The sequence below is a fragment of the Equus quagga genome, chromosome 3 (assembly GCF_021613505.1).
Source record: "Equus quagga isolate Etosha38 chromosome 3, UCLA_HA_Equagga_1.0, whole genome shotgun sequence".
NCBI classification, from domain to species: Eukaryota; Metazoa; Chordata; class Mammalia; order Perissodactyla; family Equidae; genus Equus; species Equus quagga.
Window position 1 is genome coordinate 77611903 of NC_060269.1, and position 14037 is coordinate 77625939.

Genomic DNA, 14037 nt, shown 5'->3' on the forward strand with positions numbered 1-14037 from the left:
GCTGTTGAAAGGATAAAACGGTGTAGTATGGTACACAGCACGGATACTGACATTCAAACTTGCGCATAATACAAATGAGTTCGATTAGAGTATATGAAAGATTACGTGCAACCCTAAAATTTGTGACTCTGATTCAGCTCCAAGTTCAAGGCTAAACCATATAAAAGTGACTGCAAATAAAGTGCTATTTTGAATGAACCAGAAATACTCTTTTCAGTGGAGAATGAGCTGAGCTCAGAAACAGGCAGCTTCAGAGCTTGTGGATTTCATTCCGTTCTGAGTGACAAGGCAGGGGGCGTATTAGGGAGACTCTAAAGCGCTTGAAAATTCCCAGGGTGCAGTGGGGGACAGTGCTATTTTTCGTTTCTTTCCTCCACTCCTCATTCCATCTGCATTTTCATTAAGTAGTTGAAAATATAGTGACTTTTTGAAATAATTTCTTTAATCAGGCTGAAGATACAGTATTAAAATATTGGAACAAAATATAAGAAATATTCAACATAAAATTTTAAAGTTAGATTTCAACAAAAATTGCATATATCTATAAAGTTTGCCTCTGTAAAAAAAATAAAAACATTTTTTCTAACATGCAATTACAGGCTGAATTCATAGGAAATTTTATACTCTGTATTATAGTGCATTTTTTAGAAGCAAGTGAAGAAAAACAATATGGCATAGTTCCAAAATTTTTCCATACGTTAAAATTACTTTAAAATTCCTCACTGCAACTTTACCATATTTTAACTTTACAAACTGTGCATTCTATCCTAACTTCCTGTTTCAAATTGCTCCCTCAACTTATAATTTACTACTCTGGAGACAGTGGTTGACTTTTTATGGGGTGATTATTTTCCAGTTGTTTCTTCTTTCAATTCCCTTTTCTGCTTTCCCCCTCTAAGCACCCACAAACACATGTATGTGTCTTTTCTCATTTACTTGATATGTGGTCTTTACAATGAGGCTGTCTTTCTGTGAAAATGAAATTTTATATCTTGTTAAAAACTCCAGAATGCTGTGTCCCAAATGGTTATATATTTCTGAATACGAGACCTTAAATCTGAAAAGCCAGAAGGAAAAATGACTTGCTTGTAATATCCATAACTACTTATAGTAATGCAACCCTATAGATTTACTAAGGACATGATTTACAGGCGTGCAAATTCGTACAAGTAAGGTTTTCATCTCTGAAAGTGTTCCACGCCACAGCAAAACAGATTTGTAGTTCACTTAATTATAACTGTATATCTTCATAGTGCTTATTAGTCATGCCTCACATTCACCTTGGGGAGATCATGTTCCAGAAACGTTTTTTATTTTGTCCAAAGTTATGATTATTTTGCACTTAGCTTGATTTCACTGAGACCCTGGTCTTAAAGACTCACACATGTTTTAAAAAATCATCATCGGTGTTTCTATTCATAACATTTTGTGAACTTTCAGATAAGATATTCCAGTTAGTTACCACTTTCCCCAGCCTCCTAATGAAAGAAAACACATTGATTAAGGTGAATATATGTAATTATATATATTATATCTCTTAAGTGAGACCTTGCAAGGTAATGATATGTTAAGGATAGATGAGCTACAGCTAAAGGAATTCAGACTTGATTGTGCACCTAATTTTTGGTAGTAAAAAAGAAGACAACAGTACAAGGTAACTGAGGGCTGGAAAAAACCTTTGAGCCAACTGGCGTAAGGAACTGGAACTTTTATTTAAATATCTACAAATAGTATTTCCGAGTATATAAAAGTCTGTACTTTTGAAACTAAGAAATTGTAAGGAGAAATATGAATGATCTAGAGTTTTGTTTACTATTAGTTTGTCATACTAAATCATGTGCAGAATGAAAAAATATCTTTATTGCTAATAAAATGCTTCTCACTTTTGTTCTCCTCCATAAGAAAATTGACGTGTTAGGAGTTAGGAAATAGATGGAATTAGCATTAGAAATAGAAGTGTTAGGAAAATAGCAGGGTGTGATTTCTTCCTTTATAGACATGGTGGGCCTCCACTATCTTCCTAGAAAGAACCTCTCTCCTTGCATCTGAGGACAGCTTTCATCTCAGTCTGCTAGACATGACTGCCCCGGGGCTCTCCCACTTCCTCAGTCTCCCCTGTGGCCTGTCTCCTCGCTGCTCCCTCATTCAATTCCTTCTCTCTCCTGTTCCTTTAACCTCTCCAGCTGCTTACACTCCCCTCAGCATGTGATTTATTCACGACTCTGGGACATTTGGAACAACAACAAAAAAACTTCCTTCTGTGACACACTCTCAGTCTCCCTTTCTTCATGGCCAGGGTCTAAAGAAGAGTCCAAATTTATTGTCCTTATCTGTGCACCTTCTATGATGACTCTGCCTATCGCATCTATCTTCTACCAATCGGGGGAAACTGCTATTGTCCAGAGCAGCAGTGAACTCTTGAACGCACCATCCAAGGAACATGTTTTGAAGCACTGTTTCGTACTTTCTATTTATTTGTTTGGTTTGATTTTGCTTTTGCAGCATTCGCCGCTGTGACAGCTTCCTCCGTGCCGGGACTCTTCCTGTTCTGGCTGAGCTCCGGGACGTAGACTGGGTGGGCGCTGGAGCCTAGAGTGCTGGATTCATGCAACTCGTCAGAAATATCTGGATTTACTGTTCCTATTTTGCTGTTTAATGTCTGGATTACTCTGGGCACATTACCTAATCTCTCTCAGCTGTTTTTTTTCCTTTGAAATAGAGATGGTAATTGTATCCACCTCATAGGGATGTAAAGATAAATTTTTGAAAAAAATTAGTCAAGTGCCTCTTCTGCTGTCTGGTGCATGCTGAGCCCTCAATGAGTGGTCACTATTATGAATATTTTTAAACCATGAGGACACTCTTCTCTCTCCATATCTACTTCTGTCTTTCTCTTTTTATCTTTCCCTTCTCTTCCTTTTCCTCTTTTTTCTTCCCTTTCCTCCCCTATCTTCTCCTCTTCTTGCCTTTCTCCTCTCTTCTTCTCGGTCTCTTTCTTTGGTGAGCTCAGATGCTCCAACCACTATCATGGCTGTGCTACTGATAAATCTCAAGCTGTTTATCCAGTCCACATCTTTCTCACACACTTCAAAATTATGTATTGGGTTTCATGCTAAGCATTTCCAAGTGGGGATTTCCTAGGCACCTCAAAGGCAGCATGTGACCTTCTCCCACCACTCGCCTTCCATCTGCTCCACCACCTCCCTTTCCTATCTTAGTTATTGGTGCCAATCAGTTACTCCTGGAAATTCTCTAATTTTACTGTCTCTTAAATATGTATCACCTTTCCATGCCTACACTTCCCTTCCTAGTTCATGTTCATAATCTTTTTATTCACCTAGATTAATACAATGGCCTACTATATGGGCTATCTTTGGTCTTGCACACTTCTAACTCAAGATTCAAACTGTTGCCGGTTTGCTTTCAAAGTGCAAATCTGATTTCCTAATATAACATTAATTTTTTAATTATTTCCTGTAAAATCTCAGGATTAAAAAAAGCTTAACAAGGTATGCACGTTAATTGCATTAAAGCCTTGTTTTCTAGATGTTTTTATTTTAATGATTACTCTCTATTTATGGAAAGTCATTCTCAAATGGTACATTTTGGTCAATGTTCTATGTGCAATTAAAAATAATTTCTATTCTACAGATATTGTGCATAATGTTTTATATATGTCAGTTGGGGCAAGCTGGTTAATCATGATGTTCAAATTTTCAGTTGTGTTACTGATTTTCTTGTCTGTTTATTCTACCAGTTACTGAAAGAGCTGCATTAAAATCTCCTACTATGATTGTGGATATATGTATTTCTGCTTATTCCTCTGTTAAAATTTTCTTTATATACTTTATATCTTGTTATAAGTTAAATAGAAACTAAGGATTGTTTTATTTTCTTATTGAATTTATTCTTTTATTGTTATGAATTATCCCTTTATCTCCAGTAATTATTTTTACCTTAAAGTTTTCTTAATCAGCTATAAATATAGCCACACATCTTTCTTTTAATAAATGCTTTGTGGTACATCTTTTTCCATTTTTTTCTTGCACTTCTCTGTGTTCTCATACTTTAAGTATATTTCTTATAGATAGCATGTGGTTTTATCTTATTTTTTAAACCTGTTCTGTCACTCTCTTTTAATTGTAGTTTTAGTAATTTTAGTTTTATTTATTGACTAATACATTTGTGTTTATACCTACTATCCTGCTACATATTTTCTATTTCTTCCATGTATGTTTTGTTGTTTTATTTCTCTCTTTCTTTATTAAGGAAGAGCTTTAATTTTAATTATATTAATTATAATTAATTAATTATATTTAATAAGTTGCATACTCTTGTTTCTTCCTTGTGTCCCTTTTCAGTGCTTATCCTTGAGATTTTGATATACATTCTTGATCCGTTAGAGCCTGCCTCAGTTAGTGCCATTAGCATTCCCTAAACAATGCTCAACCACACAACCCTCCAGCTTCATTTAGTCCCCGCTTCTTATACTATTGCTGTCAGGCATTTTTCTTTCCATGATGTGTATGTACAAGACACAAATAATATTGTTATTCTAAACAGTAAATATCTTTTCTATATATCAGCATAGTCATCTTTCTAGTGCTTTTCATCCCTTCCTTCAGTTTCATCTTTCCATCTGCGTGCGTTTTTCTTTCAGTCTGAGAAACTTCCTGTGTGTTTATTATATTGCAACCACTTATCTCAGCTGGTGACTAATTCTCTTGTCTTTTCTTTGTCTGAAAATATCTTTATTGTGCTCTTATCTTTAAAGGATATCATCACTGGGTTAAAATCTAGGTTGGATATTTTTTAAATAATCTTTCAGAGCTCAGCCTATTTTCCACTGACTTCCACATTAGTATTGATAAATTTGCTATCAGTTTTATTGTTACTGCTTTTACAATTTATTTTAGTCTTTGCATTTTCAACAGCTTGACCTTGATGTGGCTGGTTATGGTCTTCCTTTTATTTATCCTGCTTATGGTTCACTGAGTCTCTTGAATATGTGGGTTGATACATTTAATCAGTTTTGGAAAATTCTTAGTCATTATCTGTTCAGAGATTACTTTTGCCACAATCTCCCTTTCATCTCCTTTGAGTAGTCTAATTACAGGTATGGTAAATCTTCACTGTATCCCTTATGTCTCTTGCCCTCTAGTTTCTTTCTTCCATGCTTTTCTCCTTCTATGTTTCAGTTTATAAATTTTTTTATTGACCTGTTTTCTAATTCACTAATCCTGTCACCTTCTCTGTTCAGTTTAATGTTAACCTCATCCACTAGCTTTAAATTTCAGATATTGTGCTTCTTCAATTTTTAAATGCCTGCTTGATATTTACTTTATAGATTCCAATTGCTTACAGAAATTTTTCATTTTCCTTCAAATTTTTCAATCTTTTCCTTAATTGGGAATCTGGATCTTTTATTCATATGCTTTATTGCTTACTTTTTGTTCTGATTGATGGTCACAATTTCCTGCCTCTTTGCATGACAAGTAATTTTTTATTTTATGTCAGACGCTGTGTATAAAACAACTGTAAAAGCTTTAGCTCTATAATTTATTTGCAACAGGAAGGGTTTCGCCATGAGAAGTTAGTCGCTTCAATCCAGGACAGAGCAGGACCACGTTTGGGTTGCAGTTTTAGTTAAGACTCAGTTCGCCTTTGCTTTATCCGTGTGCCTTGGCCGTGACCCTTATGAGCTTTTGACCAGCTTATCTAGTCCTTATTATTTCTTCAGCAGTCCAATATCTTAAAAAATATGTGACTTTTTCAAATTATCTATTTTCCTAGTTTTGCTAGTTGTTGCAGTGCGAGCATTGGCTTTCTACAACTTACCAGATCCTCTTCAGAAGTGGAAGTTCCCCACTCTTATCTGAAGCTGTTGTTCTTCCCTAGGGTTCTCACAACCATGTAATACTCTGTGCTTGTATTTGTCATAACACTTTTCTCATTTAATAATAATGGACCTTTGTGTATATATACATGTCCGTGTGTGTGCAGGGATAGGAGATATTGGTTGTGTTTGCTGGTTGTGTTTATCTGTCTCTGCCTCTAGACCGCAGGGTTTCTAGAGTTAGTATCCCCAGCATTGTGTCTGAATGCATGGAAAGTGAAGAATAAATATGGAATGAATCAATGATTGGCAGTTATTTACATGCTAGGACACATTATTAGAAGTTTAGAATCTTATGTTTCACACGTTTCCTTCTTTCAGTCTCTGTGGTCCCAATAAAAGCACTTACCAGTTGTTGCCTGAAATAATTAAATTAGCTTGTTGTAAAAGTTTTCAGTATCCACGCTCTCTCCTTATTGATGTATAATTTAGTGTGAAGGATGCAAGTTTACCAACTTACCCTGGTAACACAGCATTTGCACTTTTCTGCATCTTTTACAGGGTTTCGCAGAGTGCTCTGTTCTTAGTATGTACTTAATGTTACATGTAAAGCCATTGTTAAGGTTTCAGTGTGCTTACATTTTCAAGAATTAATTCTAATAACCCATTGGATAACATTTGTTACCTGGAGTACACTATTATGATGTCATTTGTAATTCTGAAGCACAAACTACTGTTTTCCCTCTTCAAAGTGGATGCCCTCCTTTATCTCTTTAACATATGGCTAAAGTGGGGAAAACAATGGCAGCGTTTTGTATTTTATTTGCCCTTATATTGCATAATATTCAAAGTGCAGATTTATTTTTATTTACAATCAAGTACTATGAGTAACTTTCTAGTGTCAACACTTAAGCATTTCCTTTTAGATTTTCTTTTTATATTGTAAGACACAAATCCTCATTAAGTTATTCTTTATCACTCTTATCTTTCTCATTTGGAAAGTCTCTATGATTCCCTGAACAATGTACTGAAAAACTTCACTGTTCTTTATGGTTTATTTTAAGGCAGGACACGATTACAATTTCTTGTGAGAGTTTTCTGAGCCTAATAAAAACTTAGAGCATCAATTCTGATTTTTATAGATTGGATGTCTAAAGCTCATAAGGATGAATAAAATTTCATCTTAAAAACTTAAGTGGAGGAGTATAGTGATTAAGTTCACATGCTCTGCTTCAGTGGCCCAGGGTTCATGAGCTCATATTCCAGATGCAGACCTACACATCACTCCTCAAGCCATACTGTGGTGGTGACCCACATACAAAATAGAGGAAGACTGGCACAGATGTTAGTTTAGGGCCAATCTTCCTCAAAAACTTAAATGGAAACTTTTGCTGTATTATTTAAATTTGCATCTGAAGCTTCTTAATATTTTCTCATGAATTGGAATTAATTGGTAGATTTTTTTTAACTTCGTATCTCTCATGTAGTCAAATTGTGCTTACTGAATTTTTTTCTACTAAACCCCTTTGTTAATTGAAATAACAAAATTCACTAGTTATTTAGTAAAAGAAAGCAAATCATAAGGCTTTAGTGAGTAACAATGCAATATTACAAATATATCAGAAGTCAGGATCTAAGGACTTTCTATAAAGCTTCCTACTTTCTTCCTATTCCAATATTATCTTGTTTTGAAGTAATTTGTTAATAACTTATATAATATGGATTCAAATTTTGAAATACATAGAATATAAATGCTTGTCAAATGAAAGACACAAATTATTGAAATGGGAAACAGCAAACTATTTTGAATAGAAAAATAATATTGAGTTGATTTTTTTGTTGATGTGTTGTGTTTTCATTATCATTCAATTAAAAATGTTATCTAATTTACATTCTGATTTTTTCTGACCCATGGATAATTTGAAAATATATTGCCTATTTTCATAATTTCTACTTTTCTGGTAAATTTCTCCATCTTGTCATTTTTTCTTGAACATATTAAGCATCACTACATTAAAGTTTCTGTCTGGTAACCCCCGTGTCCCTGTCAGCTGTCTGTCTTTATTATCTATTTTTTACTGTTGATCCTGTTTCTGGATCTGCCTAGTAATTTTTGATTAATGCCAGACATTGCACATAAAAGATTGTAGCGTCTCTGGATAAAAATTTTCTTTCTCCAGAGAAAATTCACTGTATTCTAATGCAGGCAGCTGAAGTAGGGCAGACTGCCTCAACCCGTTCAGTGACTATGCTCCTGAGGAGATTTCTGAGGCCGTCTCTGTAAACATGAGGCTCTGTCTGGTCCACGCTCATGCCTACATTTCTGCAGATCCTAGCTAACAGACTGAGGCTTTTATAGGTCTCCTGCTCTTGCTGTTCCTCAGGATTTGAGACTCTTGTCTCAACTCTTCTCTGTGTTGCAGCTACCTTCTGCCTAGCTCATTACTCATTTTTCTGAACAGCTTTCAAATTTATTAATTGCCACAGAGCAAAACTGTCAAATATTGTGCTAAATTTTTCATGTCTCTGTTCTCTCAGGAATCTTGACTCTTTAAGCACTAGGTATCTTCCTAGACCCACTTTCCATTTTTTCTTATGTTAGCTCTTTGAGATTGCTCAAAGTCTCTGGCTTCCTGCCTCGGCAGCTATTAGCTTCCTGGCTTTGAAACCCCTTTGCACCAGGAATGAGCAGGTGCTTCTAAAGGGAAAAGTGGCCAGGAGAACGTTGGTTCACTTCAGTTAGCTGCTTTGTCTTGGGAGATTGTCTCCTCAAAGCTTTGCTGCCTCAGCAGCTCTTTGTTACTTTATCTTTTTATTTTCTACTTTTTCTAGTTGTTTTCTATGGAAGTTTGTATGTGCTATTAGCCATCTCATCAGGCAAAAAGCAGAAATCTGTGAGTGTGTTTAGTTAAAAGAAATATGATCATATTTGATATACTTTTCATGAACAGACTTTTTTCACTTGATATTTTTAGGAATCTTTTTATGACTAAATCTGGATGGATATATTGCTAGATAAATACCTTCCTCATTCTGGTTGCTTAGGGAATAGTATAAGCACAGTACTATAACAAATTTAGTTAGTCATTTGCTTGTTGTTAGATATTTAGGTTGTGACCAGTGGTTTTTTTTTTTTTGTACAATTATAAATGATGCTTCATGAACCATAAATATTGTGTTTATGTGAATCTCTAAGAGATAACTAGAGGTGAAATGACTGGATTATAGGATATGCACATTTAAAAATTTTGACAGAAACAACTAAATTGTTCTCTATAAATGTTTTAGTATTTTACCAGTTTTGACAATTTGATAATTGATAGAAAATATCAATTCATTGATGTTTGCAAGTATAATGAGAAAAATATCTTTTCTTATTTTTTTTAGCACGTTCCTAATTACCAGTGAAGTTGAACGTCTATTTATGTGTCTATTAGTCATTTGTATCTCTTCTTTTGAGAATGGCCTTTATTAGCTTTTCCCAATTTTCTAATGTGTTATTTTTTCAAGTTGACTTATGGGCACTATTTAAATATTTTAGATCTTATCCCTTTGCTTTTTATGCATATTGCAAATATTTTCTCCCTGGCTGTTCTCTTAATTTTTTCTCCTGGCGTCTCATAGTGTCTCATGGTCACGTTAGTTACTTTGGTTGTTAGTTCATAAATTTATTTCAGTAAAGATAACACTATGGCCTATATGATTGCTCCTTTTTTATTTAAAAATTATTGGAATTTTTATGTGTATGTTCTAATGTATTGTTAACTTTAATAAACTTTCAATGGTTGTTTCAAGATAATATCTATTTTTTCTGTTTATTGAAGATAAATTTCTTTTCTTCTTTTCATCTCCATCCCTACTTCTCACTCTGCTTCTGCTTCTGCAGCTCTTCCAGATGGTCATCTCCCTCCACCCCAATCCCCTGCTGTGAGTGTATGAGTATGTTAAAAATACAAGGGAGTCATACATTAGATCAGGGTAACTTATAGTGATAACCCATTAGATTTACTCAGAATTTCGTTTCTCTGTCTCTTGATACACAAAAACTATATATCTGTTAACTTTCTTAACTGATATTATCATTATCTTTTCAATTTTAATTTAATTTCTGTCCAATTTGGGGAAATAATGTGAAGTCTCCAACTATGACAGTGGGCTTTTACACTTCTCCTTGCATTTCTAACATTTTTTTCTGCTGCATGTATCTTGAAACACTATTGTTAGGTAAATCTAGTTTAATGTACTTTATATTTTTTGATTTAATCTTTTAGAAAAATGAAGCATAAGTTTAATTTAATGACTGCTGCCTTCAATTTGTCAGATATTAATATTGTCATTTCTATTTCTTTTGGATTATTTTACCTCTATTTTTCCTTTTAAGGGGTGCTTCATGTAAACTGTATTTATCTGGACTATTTTTTAATGTAATCTGAAATGTATATATCAAGAAAGGCTGTGTTAACAAATAATTCCCATATTTGATTGGCATAAAAAACACAGATTATGTCTTGTACATTTTAGATATCTGTAACAGGTTTCCAAGGTGCCTCTTCTTTTGTAATTATTTAGGGACCTAGACTAAAAGGACCCACCATCTTCAGCATCTCCAGTCACTGTGTCAGATGGAAAATAATGCTCTGTAAGATCTTACATCAACCATTAAATGCTCAATAAACGTCCCTTCCACTAAAACTCATTGGCAAGAATGAATCATATGACTCGACTAATTCAGGTGGGGATGGAGGAGGAAGGTAACGAAATCCTCCTATGTGTTTGGAAGGCAGAGAATTGGAAGTATTATATCAGCTACATAAATGTCTACCAGAGAGGACTTCTGCTTTATTAGAAAATTTCACTCATTTGCCTTGGTCATGATGATGATATTTTTGACACTATTCTTGTAGCCTTATTTTATGTTTACTATTCAGCATATTTTCTTATAAGTTGTTTTTACCTCTCTATTTCGTATTTGATTGATTAAGTTGGGGTTGGTAATAATTGTGATAGCTAATTACTACTGGCAAAAATAGATTGAGAATTATAGAAGTTCCCATTTACCAAGTGTATTTTAAATTGTAATCTGTAATCTAACTTCTTGAACTATAATAGTTTATGTTATTTAGCTCAGAAAGTACCCACATATAAGATAGACTAAAGGAACTATAGCTTGTAAGTTGTAAATGCCTAAACAATATCAGTGAAATATATTTGAAAAATAGTTTTTATTCTTTTTAGTTATTAACACTGCTAGAAATGTACTCTTTTGGTAAATTCACATTAATATAATATTTGGATATATTTGTATCAGCCATGCCCTTTGAAAGTACTAAGTAACATAACTGCTTAGTAAACATTTGTTGAGAAATTAATACATACTTGCATCAAACTTGCATATTTTATTCATCTTATAACTCCTTATTAATAGACAGTTTTTAAAAACTACAATATAAATTAGAATTTCACTTATTTTGAATTTAAGATAATAGTCGCTAGGCCTAAGGATTGTAGATGGTAGGACAGGGAGGAACAGTCAACTAAATGTGCTTTAAGTATATGGTTACACAAAAGAAATATACAATATTTAAGAGGAAATAACTCAAAATTTTTAGAACTACAATTTTGTGTACATAAATTGCAATTGGTTCAGAAACCCTAGTATTTAACCTAATATTTTAACTTGTTTACTGGAAATATGTAATTGGTTCAATGAATCTAAAGGAAGAGGTGGCTTGCCTAGGGAAGCCTAGCTGGGTGACTCCCAAGATGTTTTAAAACCTGGCATCACCTTAGTAAATTTACCGTCACCCCCAGCCTGAGTCTCAGCTATTCTAGTTCAGAAATTTTACTTTCTAGGACACTAATGACAGATAAAATTCATGAGCAGATTCATGTTAACCAAGCTCAGGAGACTGATATATAATACTCAAATGTCAATTTACAATATGAACTACAATTGCTAAAGGTACCAAATAAGGAAAGCTACTCGGGAAGCCTAATTATAATCAAGGTGGCATTCTATAAATTTACAACAAGAAATACAGCTATGTAGGAGACCAGGCACTCGCGTCTTCTAGCGAGCATGTTCTCTCCCTAGGTGCTGTGTGAGAAACTGCATTATAATTGAAAGGCAGTTTGGTGAGCATCTAATCAGAAGTAGGCAAATTAGTTATGTGATTTGAAGCTGGATAGCCTCAAGTCAAGATGCTTCTTGAGGACGATGAGGGTATCCTACTCATTTTTGTGTTCTAATTGAGTGGAACATGCTAGAGGTTAAAAAGAAAGTCTGATGAATGAATGAACACTCTATACAGAAGAAGAAAACGTGTAGTCCAGATGCTAAGAAATACTTTATTTGCTGCATTGAACATATTGCCTTTAAAAGTACATTATTAGCAAGGGGAAAATATGTGTAAAAATACTAGTTAATCAATTTTATATAAAAATCTCTTCAAAATGAACATAAATGTCTAAGGTAGGACTGCTCATTGCCAACCTCCAGGGGCACCGTTTAGTTAGAATACAGTGTGCCCCCTGGAGCTACACAATGCACTAGAACTGACATAGTTCGGTTGTTTTTATACTTTGAGACGAAGAATAGAACGTAAAGTGGATTATTCAAACTATCTGCTGAAATGACATATTCACAATGGGTAACTCATTAGAACAATATCAGTGCACAGTTTCAGTGCACAGGAGTCGAAACATGGCCATCAAGAGCTCAGGACCTTTGCATTTTCCAGCATGTAACCAATTAAATCTGCCTTTCACACCCTACATCCTTTTGTACTTGAATCACTCTTTGCTTTCTTGTAATTTTCCTTTCTTTCCAAATATTATTCTTTCAATAACCATTATTCCCAGAAATCTTCTTCTGTCAAGGACTATCAACTTCTATTTTCGTCTTCTGGGTTAGATAAGTGCCTTGAAGATGATGTATTTGCTGATGCTGTTCATTGTGGGGTGCTAGTGAGCAAAGAGCATCTGAGGGTAATCATTATAAAAATTAGAAGAAAGCTGCTTAGGGAGAGGGAAGTCATTTAAAATACTCCCAAGATTTTTCCAAAGTTTGAAAAACCAAAAGGGAAAAAAAAAAGGAAGCAACCTTTCGGCCCTTTGCACGTCTTTGGGCTTGTCCTTAGTGAAGGCTTGACCTTTGGTTGGAGAGGTGTGCGAGTACAGTCTCTTTATTAGCCACTTGTAGGCTGAAGATCCAACTCCGATGATCTAAATGAGGAAATCCCTCTGGAATATACCACATTCATCACTGCCCTTTTGTGCTTGGGCTTCTGACTTCCATTTTTTAGCTCTGTTACTTTGGACAAACCTAATTCCTATGAATGTTGATGTTGCCTTGTTTTTATCATGGTGACAGCAGTAACTTCCTTTCAGAATTGTGAAAGGCAAAACACATTACAGTTGCCATTGAATAGTCCCTGGTACATAATAGGCTTTTCTTTTGGCATTCAGTTATCAGTGAAGCAAAAGGATTTCTCTTTGACTAAAACTTCAAGCAGTATTTTTTTCTTTTGTACATTTTAACAATCCCATAGTAAATTTCATATAAGCACTCTCATTACTAGTCTGCCACACTGTATGTGATTTCAGCTGTTGTTTTCCTGTTTTTCAAAAGGTAGTATAGACTGATAAAAGAGAACATTCAGACTTTAAGATCCTGGAGAGCAGCAAGTTTAACAAAAATTTGTTTTCTACTGAATATAATAATTGGTTATATGGACCATAACTTAGAATTTAAAAACTATGAGAGATTATTTTTCTCACATTATTTCCCATGGATGCTTTTAAAATTTTTCTTATTATTTTTCAGTGATGTTCTTTTTTCCCCAGATTCTTCCCCCTCCCCAAATTCTACAAAGCTTATTTAATGCATAAGTGTAATTTTGACATCAAAACCAGAATCCACTGGGTATAAACTATAGACTGGTTTTAGTTATATTTAATAAGGATCTTAAAGAAGTTAATATTATTTTCCCATATAACCCAAGTTCTAGGATATATTTTAAGGAGGTAACCAGAAAATAGGCAGGAAAAAAGTGCACAAAACATTCCTCATATAATTTTGTATAATTGTGAATATTTTGAAAATATGTAAATATTCAACAAGTTCAGGATAATTATGCACCCTGTTATTTCCCTACACTGGATTAGTTTATTAAAATGTTGCTTATAGGGAGATATTCATG